Source organism: Acanthaster planci, linkage group LG03, assembly GCF_054643075.1.
Source record: "Acanthaster planci isolate LZ-2023a linkage group LG03, COTS_SCS, whole genome shotgun sequence".
Lineage (NCBI taxonomy): Eukaryota > Metazoa > Echinodermata > Asteroidea > Valvatida > Acanthasteridae > Acanthaster > Acanthaster planci.
Genome location: NC_141779.1, coordinates 2054519 through 2071159, shown reverse-complemented (window position 1 = coordinate 2071159; position 16641 = coordinate 2054519). Strand labels below are relative to the sequence as shown.

General features: G+C 38.7%; 2 long non-coding RNA genes across 3 annotated transcripts in view; one reads left to right on the top strand and one right to left on the bottom strand.

Moving 5' to 3' along the window:
• LOC110990889 (uncharacterized) overlaps nucleotides 1-16641 on the bottom strand; it is a 445142-nt gene that overhangs the window by 128336 nt on the left and 300165 nt on the right. The window lies entirely within an intron of this gene.
• On the top strand, nucleotides 10072-14565 carry LOC147799547 (uncharacterized). Its single transcript, XR_015424925.1, has 3 exons — nucleotides 10072-10753; nucleotides 11419-11520; nucleotides 12780-14565. It is a non-coding gene; the product is annotated as an uncharacterized LOC147799547 (long non-coding RNA).

The window sequence follows — 16641 nt, the reverse complement described above, 5'->3', positions numbered from 1 at the left end:
GTCCTTATTCTGTGCAAAGAAAGCTTCATATATTCGAGCATAAAAGGTCTAAGAATTATCTAAATGTTCCAATCTTGCTGTCGTCTGAAAGGCCACATGTTCCCCTATCTATGTGTATAAGTTTCATATCCATGTTTGCAGTAGTTAGGGAAATATCTGCCAAAGGAAATGCCAGTTCTTGTGTGACTGTTTGATATTTTTGGGGAATTCTGGCTTCGTCTGCGCTATACTGGTCCTTAGCCCACGCAGAGAATGCTTTATATAATCGAGCATAAAAGATCTGAGAATTATCTAAGTCTGACAATCTTGGTGTCATCTGAAAGGCCACATGTTCCCCTGTACAATCGATTAAGTTTCATATCCATATTTGCAGTAGTTAAGGAAATAGCTGCCAAAAGGAAATGCAAGTTGTTGTCCAAATGCCTGATATTTTTGCCGAATTCTGGCTTCGTCTGCGCTATAACGGTCTGTATCCCACGCAGAGAATACTTCATATAATCGAGCATAAAATGTCTACGAATTATCTAAATCTGGCAATCTTGGTGCCATCTGAAAGGCCACGTGTTCCCCTGTCCATTTATTTAAGTTTCATATCCATATTTGAAGTAGTTAGGGAAATAGCTGCCAAAGGAAGTGCGAGTTCTTTTCCAACTGCCTAATTTTAGGGGGGAATTCTGGCTTCGTCTGCGCTATACCGATCCTTATCCCATGCATAGAATGCTTCATATATTGGAGCATAAAAGGTCTGAGAATTATCTAAATCTGGCACTCTTGGTGTCTTTTGAAAGGCCACATGGTCTCCTGTCCATTCATATAAGTTTCATATCCATATTGGCAGTACTTAGGGGAATACCTGCCAAAGGAAGTGCCAGTTCTTGTCTGACTGCTTGATATTTTTGCTTAATTCTGACTTTGCACTATACCGGGTCCTGTACTCGCACAGTGAATGCTTCATGTATTGGAGCATAAAAGGTCCAAGAATTATCTAAATCTGGAAATCTTTGTGTCATCTGAAAGGCCACATGTTCCCTTATCCATTCATATAAGTTTGATTTCAATATTTGTAGTAGATAGGGAAATACCTGCGAAAGGAAGTGCCAGTTCTTGTCTGGATGCTAGATATTTTGGCGTAATTCTGACTTTACGCTATACCGGGTCCTGTACTCGCACAGTAAATGGTTCATGTATTGGAGCATGAAAGGTCCAAGAATTATCTAAATCTGGCAACCCTTATGTAATCTGAAAGGCCATATGTTCCCCTATCTCTTTGTATAAGTTTCATATCCATATTTGCAGTAGTTAGGGAAATATCTGCCAAAGGAAGTGCAAGCTCTTCTCCAACTGCCTCCTTTTTTTGCGGAATTCTGGCTTCGTCTGCGCTATACTTGTCCTTATCCTGCGCGAAGAATGCTTCATGTAATCGAGCATAAAAGGTCTGAGAATTATCTAAATCTGGCAATCTTGCTGTCATCTGAAAGGCTATATGTTCCCCTAACTATTTGAATGAGTTTCATGTCCATATTTGCAGTAGTTAGGGAAATATCTGCCTAAGGAAATGCAAGTTATTGTCCATTTGCCTGATATTTTTGCGGAATTCTGGCTTCGTCTGCGCTATACCTGTCATTTTTCCGCGCATGGAATGCTTCATATATTCAAGCATAAGAAGTCTAAGAATTATCTAAATCTGGCAATCTTGGTGTCATCTGAAAGGACACATGTTCCCCCTCTATTTGTATAAGTTTCATATCCATATTTGCAGTAGTTAGGGAAATATCTACGAAAGGAGGTGCCAGTTCTCGTCTGACCGTTTGATATTTTTGGGGAATTCTGGCTTCGTCTTTGTTATACCGGCCCTTATCCTGCGCAGAGAATGCTTCATATAATCGAGCGTAAAATGTCTGAGAATTATCTAAATCTGGCAATCGTGGTGTCATCGGAAAGGCCACATGTTCCCCTATCCATTTATTCAAGTTTCATATCAATATTTGAAGTAGTTAGGGAAATAGCTGCCAAAGGAAGTGCGAGTTCTTTTCCAACTGCCTAATTTTTTGGGGGAATTCTGGCTTCGTCTGCGCTATACCTGTCCTTATCCCATGCAGAGAATGCTTCATATATTGAAACATAAAAGGTCTGAGAATTATTTAAATCTTGCACTCTTGGTGTCTTCTGAAAGGCCACATGTTCCTCTATCCATTCATATAAGTCTCATATCCATATTTAGAGTTGTTAGGGAAATAGCTGCCAAAGGCAGTGCCAGTTCTTGTCGGACTGTGTGATATTTTGGGGAATTCTGGCTTCGTCTGTGCTATTCCGGTCCTTATCCTGCGCAGACAATGCTTCATATATTCCAGCATAAAAGGTCTAAGAAATATCTAAATCTGGCAATCTTGGTGTCATCTGAAAGGCCACATATTCCTCTATCCATTCATTTAAATTTCATATCCATATTTGCAGTATTTAGGGAAATAACTGCCCAAGGAAATGCAAAATCGTTTCCAACTGCCTCCCTTTTTTTGCGGAATTCTTGCTTCGTCTGCGCTATACCGGTCCTTTTCCTGCGCATGGACTGCTTCATATATTCGAGCATAAAAGGTCTGATAATTATCTAAATGTTCCAATCTTGCTGTCATCTGAAGTGCCACATGTTCCCCTATCTTTTTGTATAAGTTTCATATCAATATTTGCAGTAGTTAGGGAGATATCGTCCAAAGGAAGTGCAAGTTCTTGTCTGACTGTTTGATATTTTTGCGGAATTCTGGCTTCGTCTCCGCTCTACTGGTCCTTATCACACGCAGAGACTGCTATATATAATCGAACACAAAAGGTCTGAGAATTATCTAAATCTGGCAATGTTAGTGTGATCTGAGAGGTCATACGTTTCCCTGTCCATTCATATGAGTTTCATATCCATATTTGCAGTAGTTAGGGAAATATCTGCCAAAGGAATAGCAAGTTCTTGTCTGACTGTTTGATATTTTTGCGGAATTCTGGCTTCTTCTGCCCTTTACCGGTCCTTATCCCGCGCAGTGAATGCTTCATATATTTTAGCATAAAAAGTTTCAGAATTATCTAAATCTTGCAATCTTGGCGTCATCTGAAAGGCCACATGTTTGTCTGTCCATTCATATAAGTTGATTTCCATATTTGCAGTAGTTAGGGAAATATCTTCAAAAGGAAGTGCAAGTTCTTGTCTGACTGCTTGATATTTTGAGTAATTCTGACTTTGCGCTATACCAGGTCCTGTACTCCACAGTAAATGCTTTATGTATTCGAGAATAAAATGTCTATGAATTATCCAAACATTGCAACCCTGGTGTCATTGGAAAGGCCACATGTTCCTCCATCCATTCATATAAGCAGTAGTTAGGGAAATAGCTGCCAAAGGAAGTGCAAGTTCTTTTCCAACTGTTTCCCATTTTGGGGGATTTCTGGCTTCGTCTGCGCTATATCAGTTCTTATCCCGCGCAGAGAATGCTTCATATATTCAAGCATAAAAGGTCTTGCAATTATATAAATCTGGCAATCTTGGTGTCATCTGAAAAGGCATCTGTTCTCCTATCTATTCATATAAGTTTCACATCCATATTTGCAGTAGTTAGGGATATATCTGCAAAAGGAAGTGCGAGTTTTTGTCCAACTGCCGCTTATTTTTGCAGATTTCTGGCTTTGTCTAAAACCCTTCCCTTTCAAGCCACACAAAAAGTTTCAACTGCATCGGACACGTACTTTTCGAGGTATAGTGGTTTCAAAAGTTCTCCTTTAATGTCACGTAACTTTTCTCCTAGTGACAACATCAGCACATGAGGTCAATATTCCTCTGACACACCCCCTTCTCTAGATATCTGCAAGATTTGAACCCGATTAGTCTGGTACATCTAGAGATATAGGGCCTTCAAGAGTTCAATTTAATGTCACGTGACTTGTCTGCTCATGACGTCATCATCACATAAGGCAATTTTCCTTTTAAGCACTCTATTCAAAGTATCTGCAAAATATGAACCCAATCAGACATGTACTTTAGAAGATATAGGGGCCTTAAAGAGTGTATTCTCCACTGACATTGGTCTGCGAACCCCGTGTTATTTGCATAATCATAAATATGCATTGCACACTAAAAACCAAAAATTCTTTGATAATATCTAACATAAGAGTAATCGATTGCACATTTCACATTTTCTGTGTACAAAATATAAGAACAAAGATTGCAGGACCACTAGAGATGACATCTGTTGCCATATCCTGAACATTTTGACGCAAAAATGAATTTCACTTTTGATAACTGTGACTAAAAGTTAACTGAATGATATACACTTGGAAACTACTCTGCCATCCTTTGGCAACTGTCGCCACGCTGAATCTGCAAGTTAAGGGTCTGATGTTGTCATTGACTTCATCACCCGTCCTGTTTGGGGTTCAGGACTTAATACGTCCCCACGCAGATCATCGGGTGTCACGAGCCTTTTTAATCAACGCAAAAGTAGAATCCAGGCAGAATTAACATCATCTGACATGTTGATAGCGCCGAAACTGTCCGTTACGAAAAAAAAAGCAATTATTTATGACGTTATCATTAAATGAGCTCAATATTTGCTCAAAGCACTTCCTCTCCAAGATATAAGCGCAAGGTTTCAACCCAGTGATAACACCTACAGACGCCTTATGTTGAAAAAAGCTTTACAGCTTTTACCCCTTTCAAACAATAAGCCTACTTCCGGTTTAAACCGGAAGGAATGGTTATGTCAATTAACCTACACGAGACAAAATCAAGACCACATTTTATCCTGGCACTTGTTGCAAACAGAATGTTGCGGGAGGCCACGGTTGATTTTATATGGGTTTTTATACATTTAAAGGAATATTTAACTATTCACAATTTAATAACAAATCACGTGATGACGTCATCATGACATAAATATTTTAAATTACCTTCGTTGTATAGTTAGTGCTTGCTGTAAGTTTGACGGTGATCAATGATTACTGAGGTAAGGAATTAGTGCCTCGAATACGTGTACTAAGTCAATGGGCTGAAATAAATATTTAAAAATTAATAATAAATCACATGATGACGTCATCACGACGTCATAAATTTCGACGTATTTTTGCATCAAGGTCTTTCTTGGCTGTAACTTTGAAGTTGATCAAAGCTCTCAAACTAACCCAAATGCTTGCTTGAAAACGTGTACAAAGTCAATGGGCTTAAATAAATATTGAAAAATCATGAATAAATGACATGATAACGTCATCATGACGTCCTTTACTTACAATAATTTTTGTATCACGGTCTTTGTTGGCTGTCACTTTGATAACCATCAAACATCGGAAAGGTTTTAAAATTGTGCCTTGAAAACGTGTACAAAGTCTAGGGCAAAAACTCATTTGCGGAAACACTGCTCCGTTAAGTTCATGTCACGTGATTTGCAGTTAAACTGAACACTTCTAATGAAATATAACTTCATATTCGGACTCTTAGGCATATTTCAAATCAAATAACAGAGCGTAAAGTACCCGATTTCTCCTTCGTTCTTATAGTAATCTTGCGCTGAAGTTAAAGACTACTTGTTCACTCGTGTTAAGTAGAAAAACGTGTACAAAAAATTATGGGGAAAATTTAATGTTCGAAAATTAATATAAAATAAGTTGATGAAGTCATCATGACGTCATCCCTTTGCAATAAATCTTGCATCAGGGTCTTCGTTGGCTATCACTTTGGAACGATCAAACATTGTCAATGGCCTAGAAACACGTGTGCAGGAAAACTGCTCCTTTAATTTCATGTCACGAGATTTTTGTCTAAACTGGAAAAAACTTATGAAATATTATTTAATATTTGCACACTTGGGTATATTTGCGATCGAACGGAAGGGAAAATGTAGTCTGATTTTTTTTTTTTGTTCGGGTAGTAATTCTGCTCACGCATTATGCTGGACATTGTGTGTGCAAACCCTATGTTGCGGAACAACGCCATCCATGGTTAAATATAGGACAGTTTGTTGAAAATTGAAAGCCCAAGCAGGTGTAACCGTAATTCTGCAATAGCGCCCTCATAGCCTGATATAGGACAGTCCGAAAACTGTGTGTGATCTGTGTACAAAGTCTATGGGGAAAAATTAATTATTAGAAAAATCAATAGTAAATAAACTACTTAGGTTATCACTGTGAATTTCTTCCAGGACCGTCCTTGGATAATGGTCCAAAGGTCTGGCAAGTTTTAAGTCGATCAGATGTAGTAAACTGCCAAAGTCGACTGGTGAAAGGAATTGAGTTAAAAAAGAAAAAAAAAATCAGAAAAACAATACCGCTTTAGTTAAAAAAAAATGGAAAAAAATAATCAGAAAAACAATATTTGTTTCGGCAAACTTGCCGAAGCAACTAAAACAAAATAATCAGAAAAACAATACCTGTTTCTGCAAAGTTGCCGAAACAGCTAAAAATCATCAGAAAAGCTTTTTGCCGAAACAGCTAAAAAAAAAAACAAAAAGAATGCCTTTTTCGCTACTTGCCAAAAAGCCAAAAAGGAAATGAAAAAAAAATAATCAGAAAAGAAAGAGTTGTTCAGGCTGTTGCCAAAACAGCTAAAAAAATCAGAAAAGCAATACCTTTTTCGTGAGTTGCCGAAACAGCTAGTAATAACATCTTTGGTCGTTATTTATCCTATCCAAATTTTCCGGAAGCGCACCATCAGGGATCAACTTTCAGGCTCTGTTATAGGTAGACTTACGTCTCTATTTGCCCAACGGTTTTAGAAAGTGGTTTTGTTGACCACTTATTTACCCATACAGTGTTATGCTCTTTAAGTTGCCCAGCAGTCCAGCGATTTACCTGTTACTCCGCATAGGGCAAAAGTATGCTTAATAATTTTGGGAAAGGACTGATTAAAAATGTAGCATATCAAACCCTTATTCAAAAGAAAACCGCTTCTGGTCATTGTCTTGAATGTCTACCTGATCCGACAACCCCCCCCACACACACACACCCACACAAAACCGTCGAAAGGCTAACCCGTTCCTTCGGAGCGCCGGGCGGCATTATTCCCGCCCTACATTGTATGTACATACATTTTGAATTTTTTTTGAGGGGGGGGGGCGTTTATTGTCGGACAGTGAGTGTGACCCAACTTGCAAAAACGCACAGTTGCATTCGAAGTCCCTCTCTACGAGTACCTAAGGAGCCCCTAAGGGGACAGGCACAATGAACAATTTTTTTTAATTCCGTTCCCTCGAATTATCGTTTCGTTCCCTCAAAATCATCTTGTTCCCACAAAATAATATAATAATAAGTACCACTCTATGTTGCCCACCGTTTGCTCATATGCATGCAGTCCGTGTCAAGAAAGCCGACCATAAACAAAATCCAGTATCGGTATCGCTTCAGGAGGCATTATATTGCAGCCTGAAAAAGGTATAATTAGCTAGAATCCCTGGAATTTCGGACGTAACTTAACGTCTCGTATAGCATCTTTTCTACGACTGACTGTAGTCATGGTGTGTGTTGCGGTCAAGATGTAAACTACGGCTGCATCCGAATCTCTTGTCAAGAGCTAGGTATAGGTCTTCGCTCCATTGGAAATGCGTGGAGATGCGTAGACAATAGACCCAGCCGTAGCTCTGGAAGCCCAAGCCTCAGATGGTCGCGTTTGTCCAGGTTTTGGGGGTAGGAAATATGGTTTTTTATATTGATGCAAATTGACTTGCATACAGTTTTGGGATATGCTGTTTTTCTCTTTGCAATAGTGGTCACTCTTTTGATTTACATTACGAAAAAAAATAATTGCATTATCCTCAGATCTTCGTCGTGCTTGTGCACACTGAGAGGGCCTATTTCAAGCGCACCAATCACCAGCGCTGTTTGATCCCCTGTTTGGTACCCTGCTCAATATGTGCGCAAGTTGATCGACGACAAGTTTTCCACGGTGGCGCGAGCATTAGCATTACAATGCCTACGCACAAGGACGCATGTGTGGTCAAGTTGGCGGGTTTGTTTAAATGTGACTTCACAGGTTGTGAATTTAAAGGTGAGAACTGAGACTGGCTTACCAACAATTGAAAATAAATGGAGAAATTACGGCAAAGACGATAACGAGATTTCTGTATGACAAACTCCACAAGTTTGGGCTTGGCTTTGTTGATTTTACACTGCTTTTGCTGTGGTAAAGTGCACCCAGTATTTAAACATGGCGGCCCCACATTGACTGTCAGGCATGCAGGCTGGGATTTTAAAGGGGCTCCTTTGGTTTCTTAACTTGTAGCAGTAATGGAGAGACGAAGAACACTCCTGTGAGACCGTTTTCTGGATTGTTGCACATCTGATATGTATTTTGACACTTTATTGTACTCAGCAGGTCTGGAAACAGCTCACGCTATACAAACACTGTAGGCCTAGCCTACTTCTGATAACAGCCCAACAGTAAATGTTAATAAAATAAAAAAAATAGGCCTAGGGAGTAATAGGGGCCTATGTACAGTTGTGTTGTAAATCTGAAACATGACTTTTGTCCAACAAATTTTTCAACCAATGAAAATCTCCAGCCTGTATGTGGGGCCAAAGTTACTAATTTGATAGTCAATGAGTAGTCTAAACAAACTGGAGGATAGTATGATTTGATGCGGTAAATAAAGAGAAAACAATACTTTACACCCCACGAGAATTTGTCAGGAAGCCAAAGTCTTTAAAACTAACTAGACATATCCACTGAGGTTCAGAATTATATAGATACATTATACAATCTGTAATTCCAGTCTACAACCCTGAACAATAAGTAAAACTAAGTTGAGGAAGGAAACATACATGTACATGGTAAGTGCTGCCACAATAACCTTCGTATCTGAATGAGAATGACTGAGAGAGAGGGGGAGAGACAACGGAATAACAGACAGAAGAATAACAGATAGATTGACAAACATACTGACAGCACATAGACAGATGAACAAAACAAAGAGGACAGTTATCTTGGAAACTAGACCTCTACCCATTGTATTTCCATTACAGAAAGATTTTACGATAATAACCAAAATCATATTGGCAAAGAAGAATCTTTAAAAATAATCAAGTTGTATTCAGAAATGATTAGCACAACATCCAATTTTAAGATTAGCATCATGCAATCAGTAGAGATCTCCATGCATGGCTCCGTGCAACACAGACTTAAAGTATGAGGCCTACTTTCTACCCAATTTTTACCAGGCTCAGTTTTGCAGGCTTGCATCTGTGGATGGTTGAAAACAAATCTTAAGAACTGGAAAAAGTAGAGGAATGTAATATGTTAAACTGCTGCTTACAGGATTGAGAAAAAGGGCTTTTTGGGAAGTGTACATGTATTTAAGGTGTTTTGAAAAATAAAATATACTAACTAGTCAAGCAACAATTGAAAAGAAATGGAAAAATGACAACTAAGAGGATAATAAGATTTATATGAGAAACTCCAGTGATGTGGGCTTGTATATTATTTGGCCCCGATCTTTGTTGATTTGACACTGCTTTCAATGATGTTTCAACTACTGTTGTAAAGTGCACCTATATATTTTGAAATTGTGGCCCCCAACGTGTGTGCAGTAACACAGATTGTAATACAGAGACAAGAGCAAGCTAGTCCCTGGAGGCCGCTCTCTGTGTAACAAATCAGAGATATCTTATCACTGGTGACACTACTCAACAGGTATGGAAACAGTCTACATCATATTCTGATATTAGTCCATGGTTATGGTAATAGTGAAATGCCTGGTCGTCCTGTAGATCTTGACCTTGGGTTTTGTCTTTTAAGTTTTCAACTAATGGGAATCTCCGGCCTTTAAGGTTGGATTGAATAAAACTACAAAAAATGGATGAAATCTTTTGGTATGGTTGTACAATTTGTGCCAAAGTGAACAGAAACAAGACAGAAGCAGCATCTACAGGGTGCTTGTAGTGAATGAGGAGTGTACTGAAATGAAATGTCCTCATTCCTGGATCCAAATCACGTACAAGGATGAGTGTTCAAATTCCACAAGGGTTGTTTAAAAAAATTTGGACTTGTTTCATTTTATCAGCCAACTTTTTACTCACTGAAGCCATCCTTCTGTGTCAAATACATTAAAAGTGCAGTGCATCAGGTTGTTACAATATGGCATGCTAACCCACAGTAGGTACAATTCGCTCTTTGCACGCTGCCGCCCCAGGCATGCAGAATCTTGATCTTAATCTTTACAAAGTCGGTTCAGTGATTTCCATGTATGTTGCTTGGTCATTCTGCGCATGCTGTGTTGGATCTTATACCGTACGACTGGACAATGTTTCAGAAGCTGATTGTGACACGATTGTACAATCTGCCAGATTGAGGCTCTCCATGCCTATGGCGGCAGCGTGCAGAATAAATGACGTGTGTGTCCAGAGTTTCTTTCCTGATATCTTTAACACAAGACAGGCTTCTATCATACACACCAAGGATTCAACATTGGCTGGGAAGTATGATGTAAGCCATCTTGACAAATAATTTTTTGGTGTTCCACATTCCTGGAAGAAGGTCATTTAGGAAAGCACTTAAATCTTACTTTTCTCCATCTTTCTCATTATCCACTGCCCTCTGAGAATCAGTTAATCCAAGCTAATGCACTCATTTGCATGTTTTTAATGACTGTTGTGTGTGTCCATCTCAGACAGAGCACAAGCCGCTGAGTGAGCCGCTGTTCATAGTACATCCAAATTCTTGATGATGGGGTTCCTGTGCTCGTTGTTGAGGTGATCGGACTTTGATCTCTTGCTGCTGCCTGCTGGGTAAAAGGTACATGGGTCCAATGTTGTTGGTTATTCCAAAGGTGTAATTCACTGATTCAGTCCCCTGTGGACTCATATATATTTCATATATTAACCCAAAACATAATGACGTCAAGCTATTATTTTTTACTTGGACAATTATTGCTTCCCACCTCACTGCCTTAGGAAACTAAGCATGATGTCATTGTGTTACAGGTCTCTTCAATTTTCCAAAAGTTGACAGGGACAGAGGTCCTTCTCTGTGGATTAATTTAATTTTCTTGTAAAGCTGGGTGACATACGTGTGTATGGGGAGCCATAATTTAATACCATTGATAAATTTTGGATGGCAGGTAAAACGTGAAATATCAGAGAGTGTTTGGCCCGACCCCCTTCGGTGTACGCAAAATCCTATTGAATCAGACGATTTTGGACTGTCTACATTTTCTTCTTTTTGGGGCTGTTAAAAGAGCCCAAGAAAGTAGAAGGGTGTCAGTTTAAAATGGCTGCTTTGAAGCTTTAGAATTATGATTTTTTAGGAGTTGTGTTTGCTGATCAACCAACAATTGAAGAGAGTTGAAACAAAGGTCAATACGAAAATGACAGTAAAAGACTATAAAGACATCGCAGTGATGTCTACTTGTATGTTATTCGGCTCTGATCTTTGTTGACTTGACTCTGTGGTTTTTTTAGCTGTAGCATTGATGAAGAGACAAGACCAAGTCCCTTGGAGACAGTTTTCTGGAGTTTAACACATCACTGGCAACTGGCATTACTGACGACACAACTCACTCGGTAAGCACTTTATATCATGTTCTGATTTGAGCCTAACAATGAAAGGCATGTTCCAGATTTTGAAACAATATTTGTACACAATTTTGTATACATGTACAATTGTTCTGTAAAATCTGGAGCATGGCTTATTAGGCTCCACTCTTGAGGATGAAGAGAGCATGATGGATGAAACGTCAAGCACACACTCTACAGTTCTTATCAGACCCATACCTCTTCCAAGGGAGATCTATCCACATGATGTAACCACAAGCCCTGTTTTTAGTCTCCACCTTGTAGAGCGTCAAGTCTTATTTAATGAAGGTGAATACTCAGGGCAGTTATGCTTCCTGGTTTCCCATTTGTAAGTTGGTCTTGTAATTGGATGGTTTTGCAGCAAATTTGGCTCTATATAAGGCCTAATCCAAACTAAGCTTTTGTCTGTGACTGTAGGGTTGGTGAAAATCAACTGATCTTGTTGTCATTTTGTTGAACATATCCAGTGAAGAATGTTTCATTCTGATATTCCCACATTTAAGAGAACTATACACAAATGAAGGCCAAAGCTTGGGTCAGTCATTATGTTTGCTAGTAATCTTTCCCTCTTGTACTTGTTAGTGAATTTGTTTCAGTAGTTAGTTTGGCCTGTGTATATGATGATAGTCTTCAAATGGTCGAAAGGTTTACCTTGGTTAATCGTGATGGGTACCATCTCTTCAATTATTCTTATTTATTTGACCATCACAAGAACAAACAAGGCAAAATTAAACAAAAATTATGTAAAAACAACAAAAGCACAAATACAAGTAAATATAAGCAGTAGAACGGATTAGGGATAAAAATCTGAATACATAACGAGACAAATATCAGTTATGTGGGTCAGCAGGGACTGCAAAAGTAAAATAAACTACTATTACCTCCGTTTCTGCTCATATCGTTAACAAGACAAATTAACCAGAACAAAGGAAACAGTGGTCCCCACACATGTGATCAAAATGACAGCCAAAAAAACAGAAAAAAAATCTTAGGAGAACGTTTCATTTCCATATTTCCAAACGTAAGAAAATTACCCCGCAAAGTGAAGGCCATGCTATAAAAAGAATTTTTTTTACTCGTTCTTTTTAATCAAGAAAATTTCCTCATTTAAAAAAAATATCATTTTGAAGTGATTTTACTGGCTTGTTGGTAATCTTGGTTTTTTAAAATGTATTACTCATGTGATGCCTTTAATCTTAGATCATGTCATCCTAATTAAACATTTGTCTGTGATTTGTTTACGCCAGTACTCAGTACCACAATTACGGCCAGGATTTGGACTCTAGCACTGTGCCTATCTGTTCTACTTGTTAGTCTTCTGCTGCTGGTTGAACAGTGATACGCTCCATGCTGTGACATGCTCAACCTCTCTCATCACTTTCTTATCTTGACTGTTCTGGAATAGCATGAGCAGATTCCGGCTGCAATATTTGTTGTATAAGAGCACTGAGCCTTTTAGGGGCAATAAAAGTAACAACAGCATGATTTTGATTTCCTCAACATAACAGAACTGGTAATTTGCAACTGTTGCAGTGACCGTTTGTGCTGTGGTGGCAACAAAAGGTTTTGTTAAAAGGTTGCTACTTTGCATGGTTTTTCTGTACCATCTGATGTACCTCAAGGAAGTGTCTTGAGCCCAATCCAGTTCTTATGTATACCAACGACTTTCCTTATCACATCGTGTCAGCTAGCACTTTATTTGGTAACAGTGTTCTTGTGTATAGGCCAATATAATGTCAGTCTGATGACCTTCAAGATATTCATGGCTTCCAAAGATGTTGTCATGCTAATAAAATGCATCTCAATACATTACTAAGGAAACCAAAGTTTTGCTTATACTAGGATGGTCAAAGACAATAGTGGACCTGAATTGTACCTTAGTTAACATGCAGTTTGAAGCTGATAATGAGTACAAAATGTCTCGGGAAAATCTTGTTATGTCACTACCAAATCAAACAGACTTAGTATGTCTTGCTTTCATCTTGCAAGTTTCTAGTGTTGACTATTCTGGAATACAAGTAGCCTATCTGGTACCTTCACAAGAGAAACCTTATACATTGAAAAATGGAACAAAATTCAACTTTGAGCAACCAGGATAATTCTCTAGTGAAGAAGATTTAAAATGGATTACACGGATTGGTTGCATATGTACATTGAATTTGTCTTTACGTGAATTTAAAAGCATCCATCTTTTGCTTACATTTGTTGTTAGAGGTCTTCATAGAGCTTTTGACCGTGAAATAGTCTTAGTGAACAGGTGGTATATTGAAACGACCAGGCTGGACAAACCTTAGGGCACGAATTCAAAAACTTCATCATTTTGCCAATTACATGCTCTTGAGATGACCTGCATGTACCTGAACGTTTGAGAACTGAAGCGGTTTAAATAACCCTTCAACACGGGATCAACTTACCAAGTACCCACTTGAATTTGAAAGTATATGAAACTTGACAGAGTACTGATTGAATTTGCAGTGGAGTACCCTTGTAATAAGGTCACTGGGACTGGCAAGTTGTGGGAGGGTCACTGTGTTGTTTGGTACAAGGAAGCACAAAATGGGGGGATTTGAATACCTAGGATTTGCCATGTGGGCCAGATGTGTCAATGGTTTTCTTTTGTCGGTATTCCACTGTATTTTGTTATTTCATGGTGTCTTTTTTTCGGATTTACACAATAAATTTCTTTTATTGTTTTCGGGGTACTTATTGTTTGATTGATTTGTTTCTGTAATTAATTTTATTTTTGTTATTGTAATATATTTGTATGTCATATTTATTTATTTGCCATTTCTTGAATCTTGTGCAGTTACTTTATTATGTATGTGTGTGCACGTTTATGTCAAACCTGGAGCTTCAGAAATGAAGTCTTACGGGTGACAGTTATTGGATTAACTGTGCCTCTCCGGGCATTTGTAAGTTTGTTTTTGGATTTCAGTGTATTTTGTGTTATGAGTTTTTGTTTAATGTTGCTGTGTTCTTTATCCTGGAAAATGCCGAATAAATGAAATTGTTTCCCTCATTGTACAGACGTTACTTGGTCTCTTTTCGACGAAGATTTTTCATCTCTGAGGTTAAGTAGGTTGACAAATGGTCCAAATGGGCGAGCTTGGGGTGACTCGACAAGGATGCTAATTTCACTATCCCCTGGAGAAAATTTTCTTTGGATATTTGGAAACATTAAACAAAAAGGCTTCATATTTTTTTTGGTTTTGCATGCTACACAAGTCAAATACACGCCACGTTGTCTGTATATCCGATATTAAATTGTCAAGAGATGGGCTGATCCTGGAGTCTTTGGAAAGGTTATATGTTTATTATCCAAAAAGAAAATTTTATGCCATTTTGCAACAGAACAGACATTTGGTTCAGAGTTTTCCTTAGACATGCTCCCTATTTCGTTCGTTTTCGCTTTGTACACACGGTAGTCGGTCTGCGTCTGCCACTACATGTCTCCATAGCCGAGTTTACAGTAAATATTCTGAAACAGTCAAAATGGGCTAACCTTGATATTTTCGGAGACGGTAAATATTTCTCTATCCATTTAGATAATTTTCCTGTCCATATTTAAGCTGAAGCTTTGGAAATACCTGCCAAAGAAGGTTAGAGTTGTCCCACTGCTCTTTGTTCTCACTTTACCGAGACACTTCAGCGCACAGTGTGATCGCAATATTTTAGCCTCAAAAGTTTCAGAATGCTTGAAACGTTGTAAACATGGTGACAATCAAAGGACACATTTTCCTTTATCCATTGACTTAAGTTTCATATTCATAATATGCTGAACAAGGCAAGAGTTCTTGTCTGAATTAGTGCTTCCTGTGTTTTTGCGATTTGTCCTTTATTCACACATTACTGGTCTTCCCAGCAGCAAATCCAGCTTTGGCGTGGGGGGGGGTCCAAACTGAATACAGTTTCGGGCTTATTCAGCATGATTTGGGGGAAGAAGAACTTTCAGAAGCCTGACAGTCGTGACATCCTTGTTTTTATGTCGTGGTGTTGTTTTCTTAGGGTATTGGTGCTGATATACCAATTACTCTCTTTCTCACATACCTAAAAAGTATTTTTAGTGAACAAAATTGTGACAGGGGCATGCCCCCACCCTTGCGTCCACTGGCTGGACCATTGCCTCTTCCTGAGCAGAGAATGGCTCCATTATATTCGAGCATAAAAGTGCAGACATTTGTCCAAATGTGGCATTCATGGCGGCATCTGAAATAGTACATATTCCTCTGTCCATTAGTCGAAGTTTCAGATCCAAATTTGTTATTATAAGGGAAATACCCATCGAAGAAGGCAAGAGTTCATGTCTCACTGCTTGTTATTTTTGTGGAATTCTCCCTTTGTGCACACTCTACTGATCCTCTTCCGGCGCACATGGCTCAATATTTGCGCATTAGGGTCCTGATGCTTGTTACTTTTGTTCAATGTCCCTTTGCCACATTTTACCGGTCCTCGATATTCCCTAGTGAAGATGGCTCCCTATACCCAGGCATTACAGGTCTAAAAGTGCTTCAAATCTAACAGTCTCGGTGACATATGAAAGGGCACACTTTCCTTCATCAGATGACATAGGTTTTATATTTCTAGTTATTGAGGAAATACACGAAAAAAGAAGACAAGGGATTTGTAACTGCTTGCCAGATTCGTGACTTTTCCCCTTTCTCCACACTTTAGCAGTCCTCTTCCCGCACAAAGATGGTTCTATGTATTCGAACTTAACAGGTGTGAAGATTGTCCAAATCTAGCAATCCTACCACTATCCGATAGGGCGCATGTTCTAATAATTGATACGTTTCATATCCATCCTTGGTGTGTTTAGGGAAATATGGGAGAAAGAGGACGAATTTTTCTCAGACTGCTTGCTGTTTTTTGTGAATTTCTGCATTTGTCCTCACATTACCAATCCTCATCCCGCACAAATACAGCTCCATATGTTCGACCAAAGAACGTCTAAAAATTGTCTAAATCTGGCAATTCCAGTACCGTGTAAAAGAGCACGTTTCATGTCCATGTTAGGAAAATGTTGGCGAAAAAGGCAAACCTTGTCCTACTGCTTGTAACTTTTGCTCAATTCTCTTTTCTAGTACTGCCTGACAGAGAATAAGTTCCACT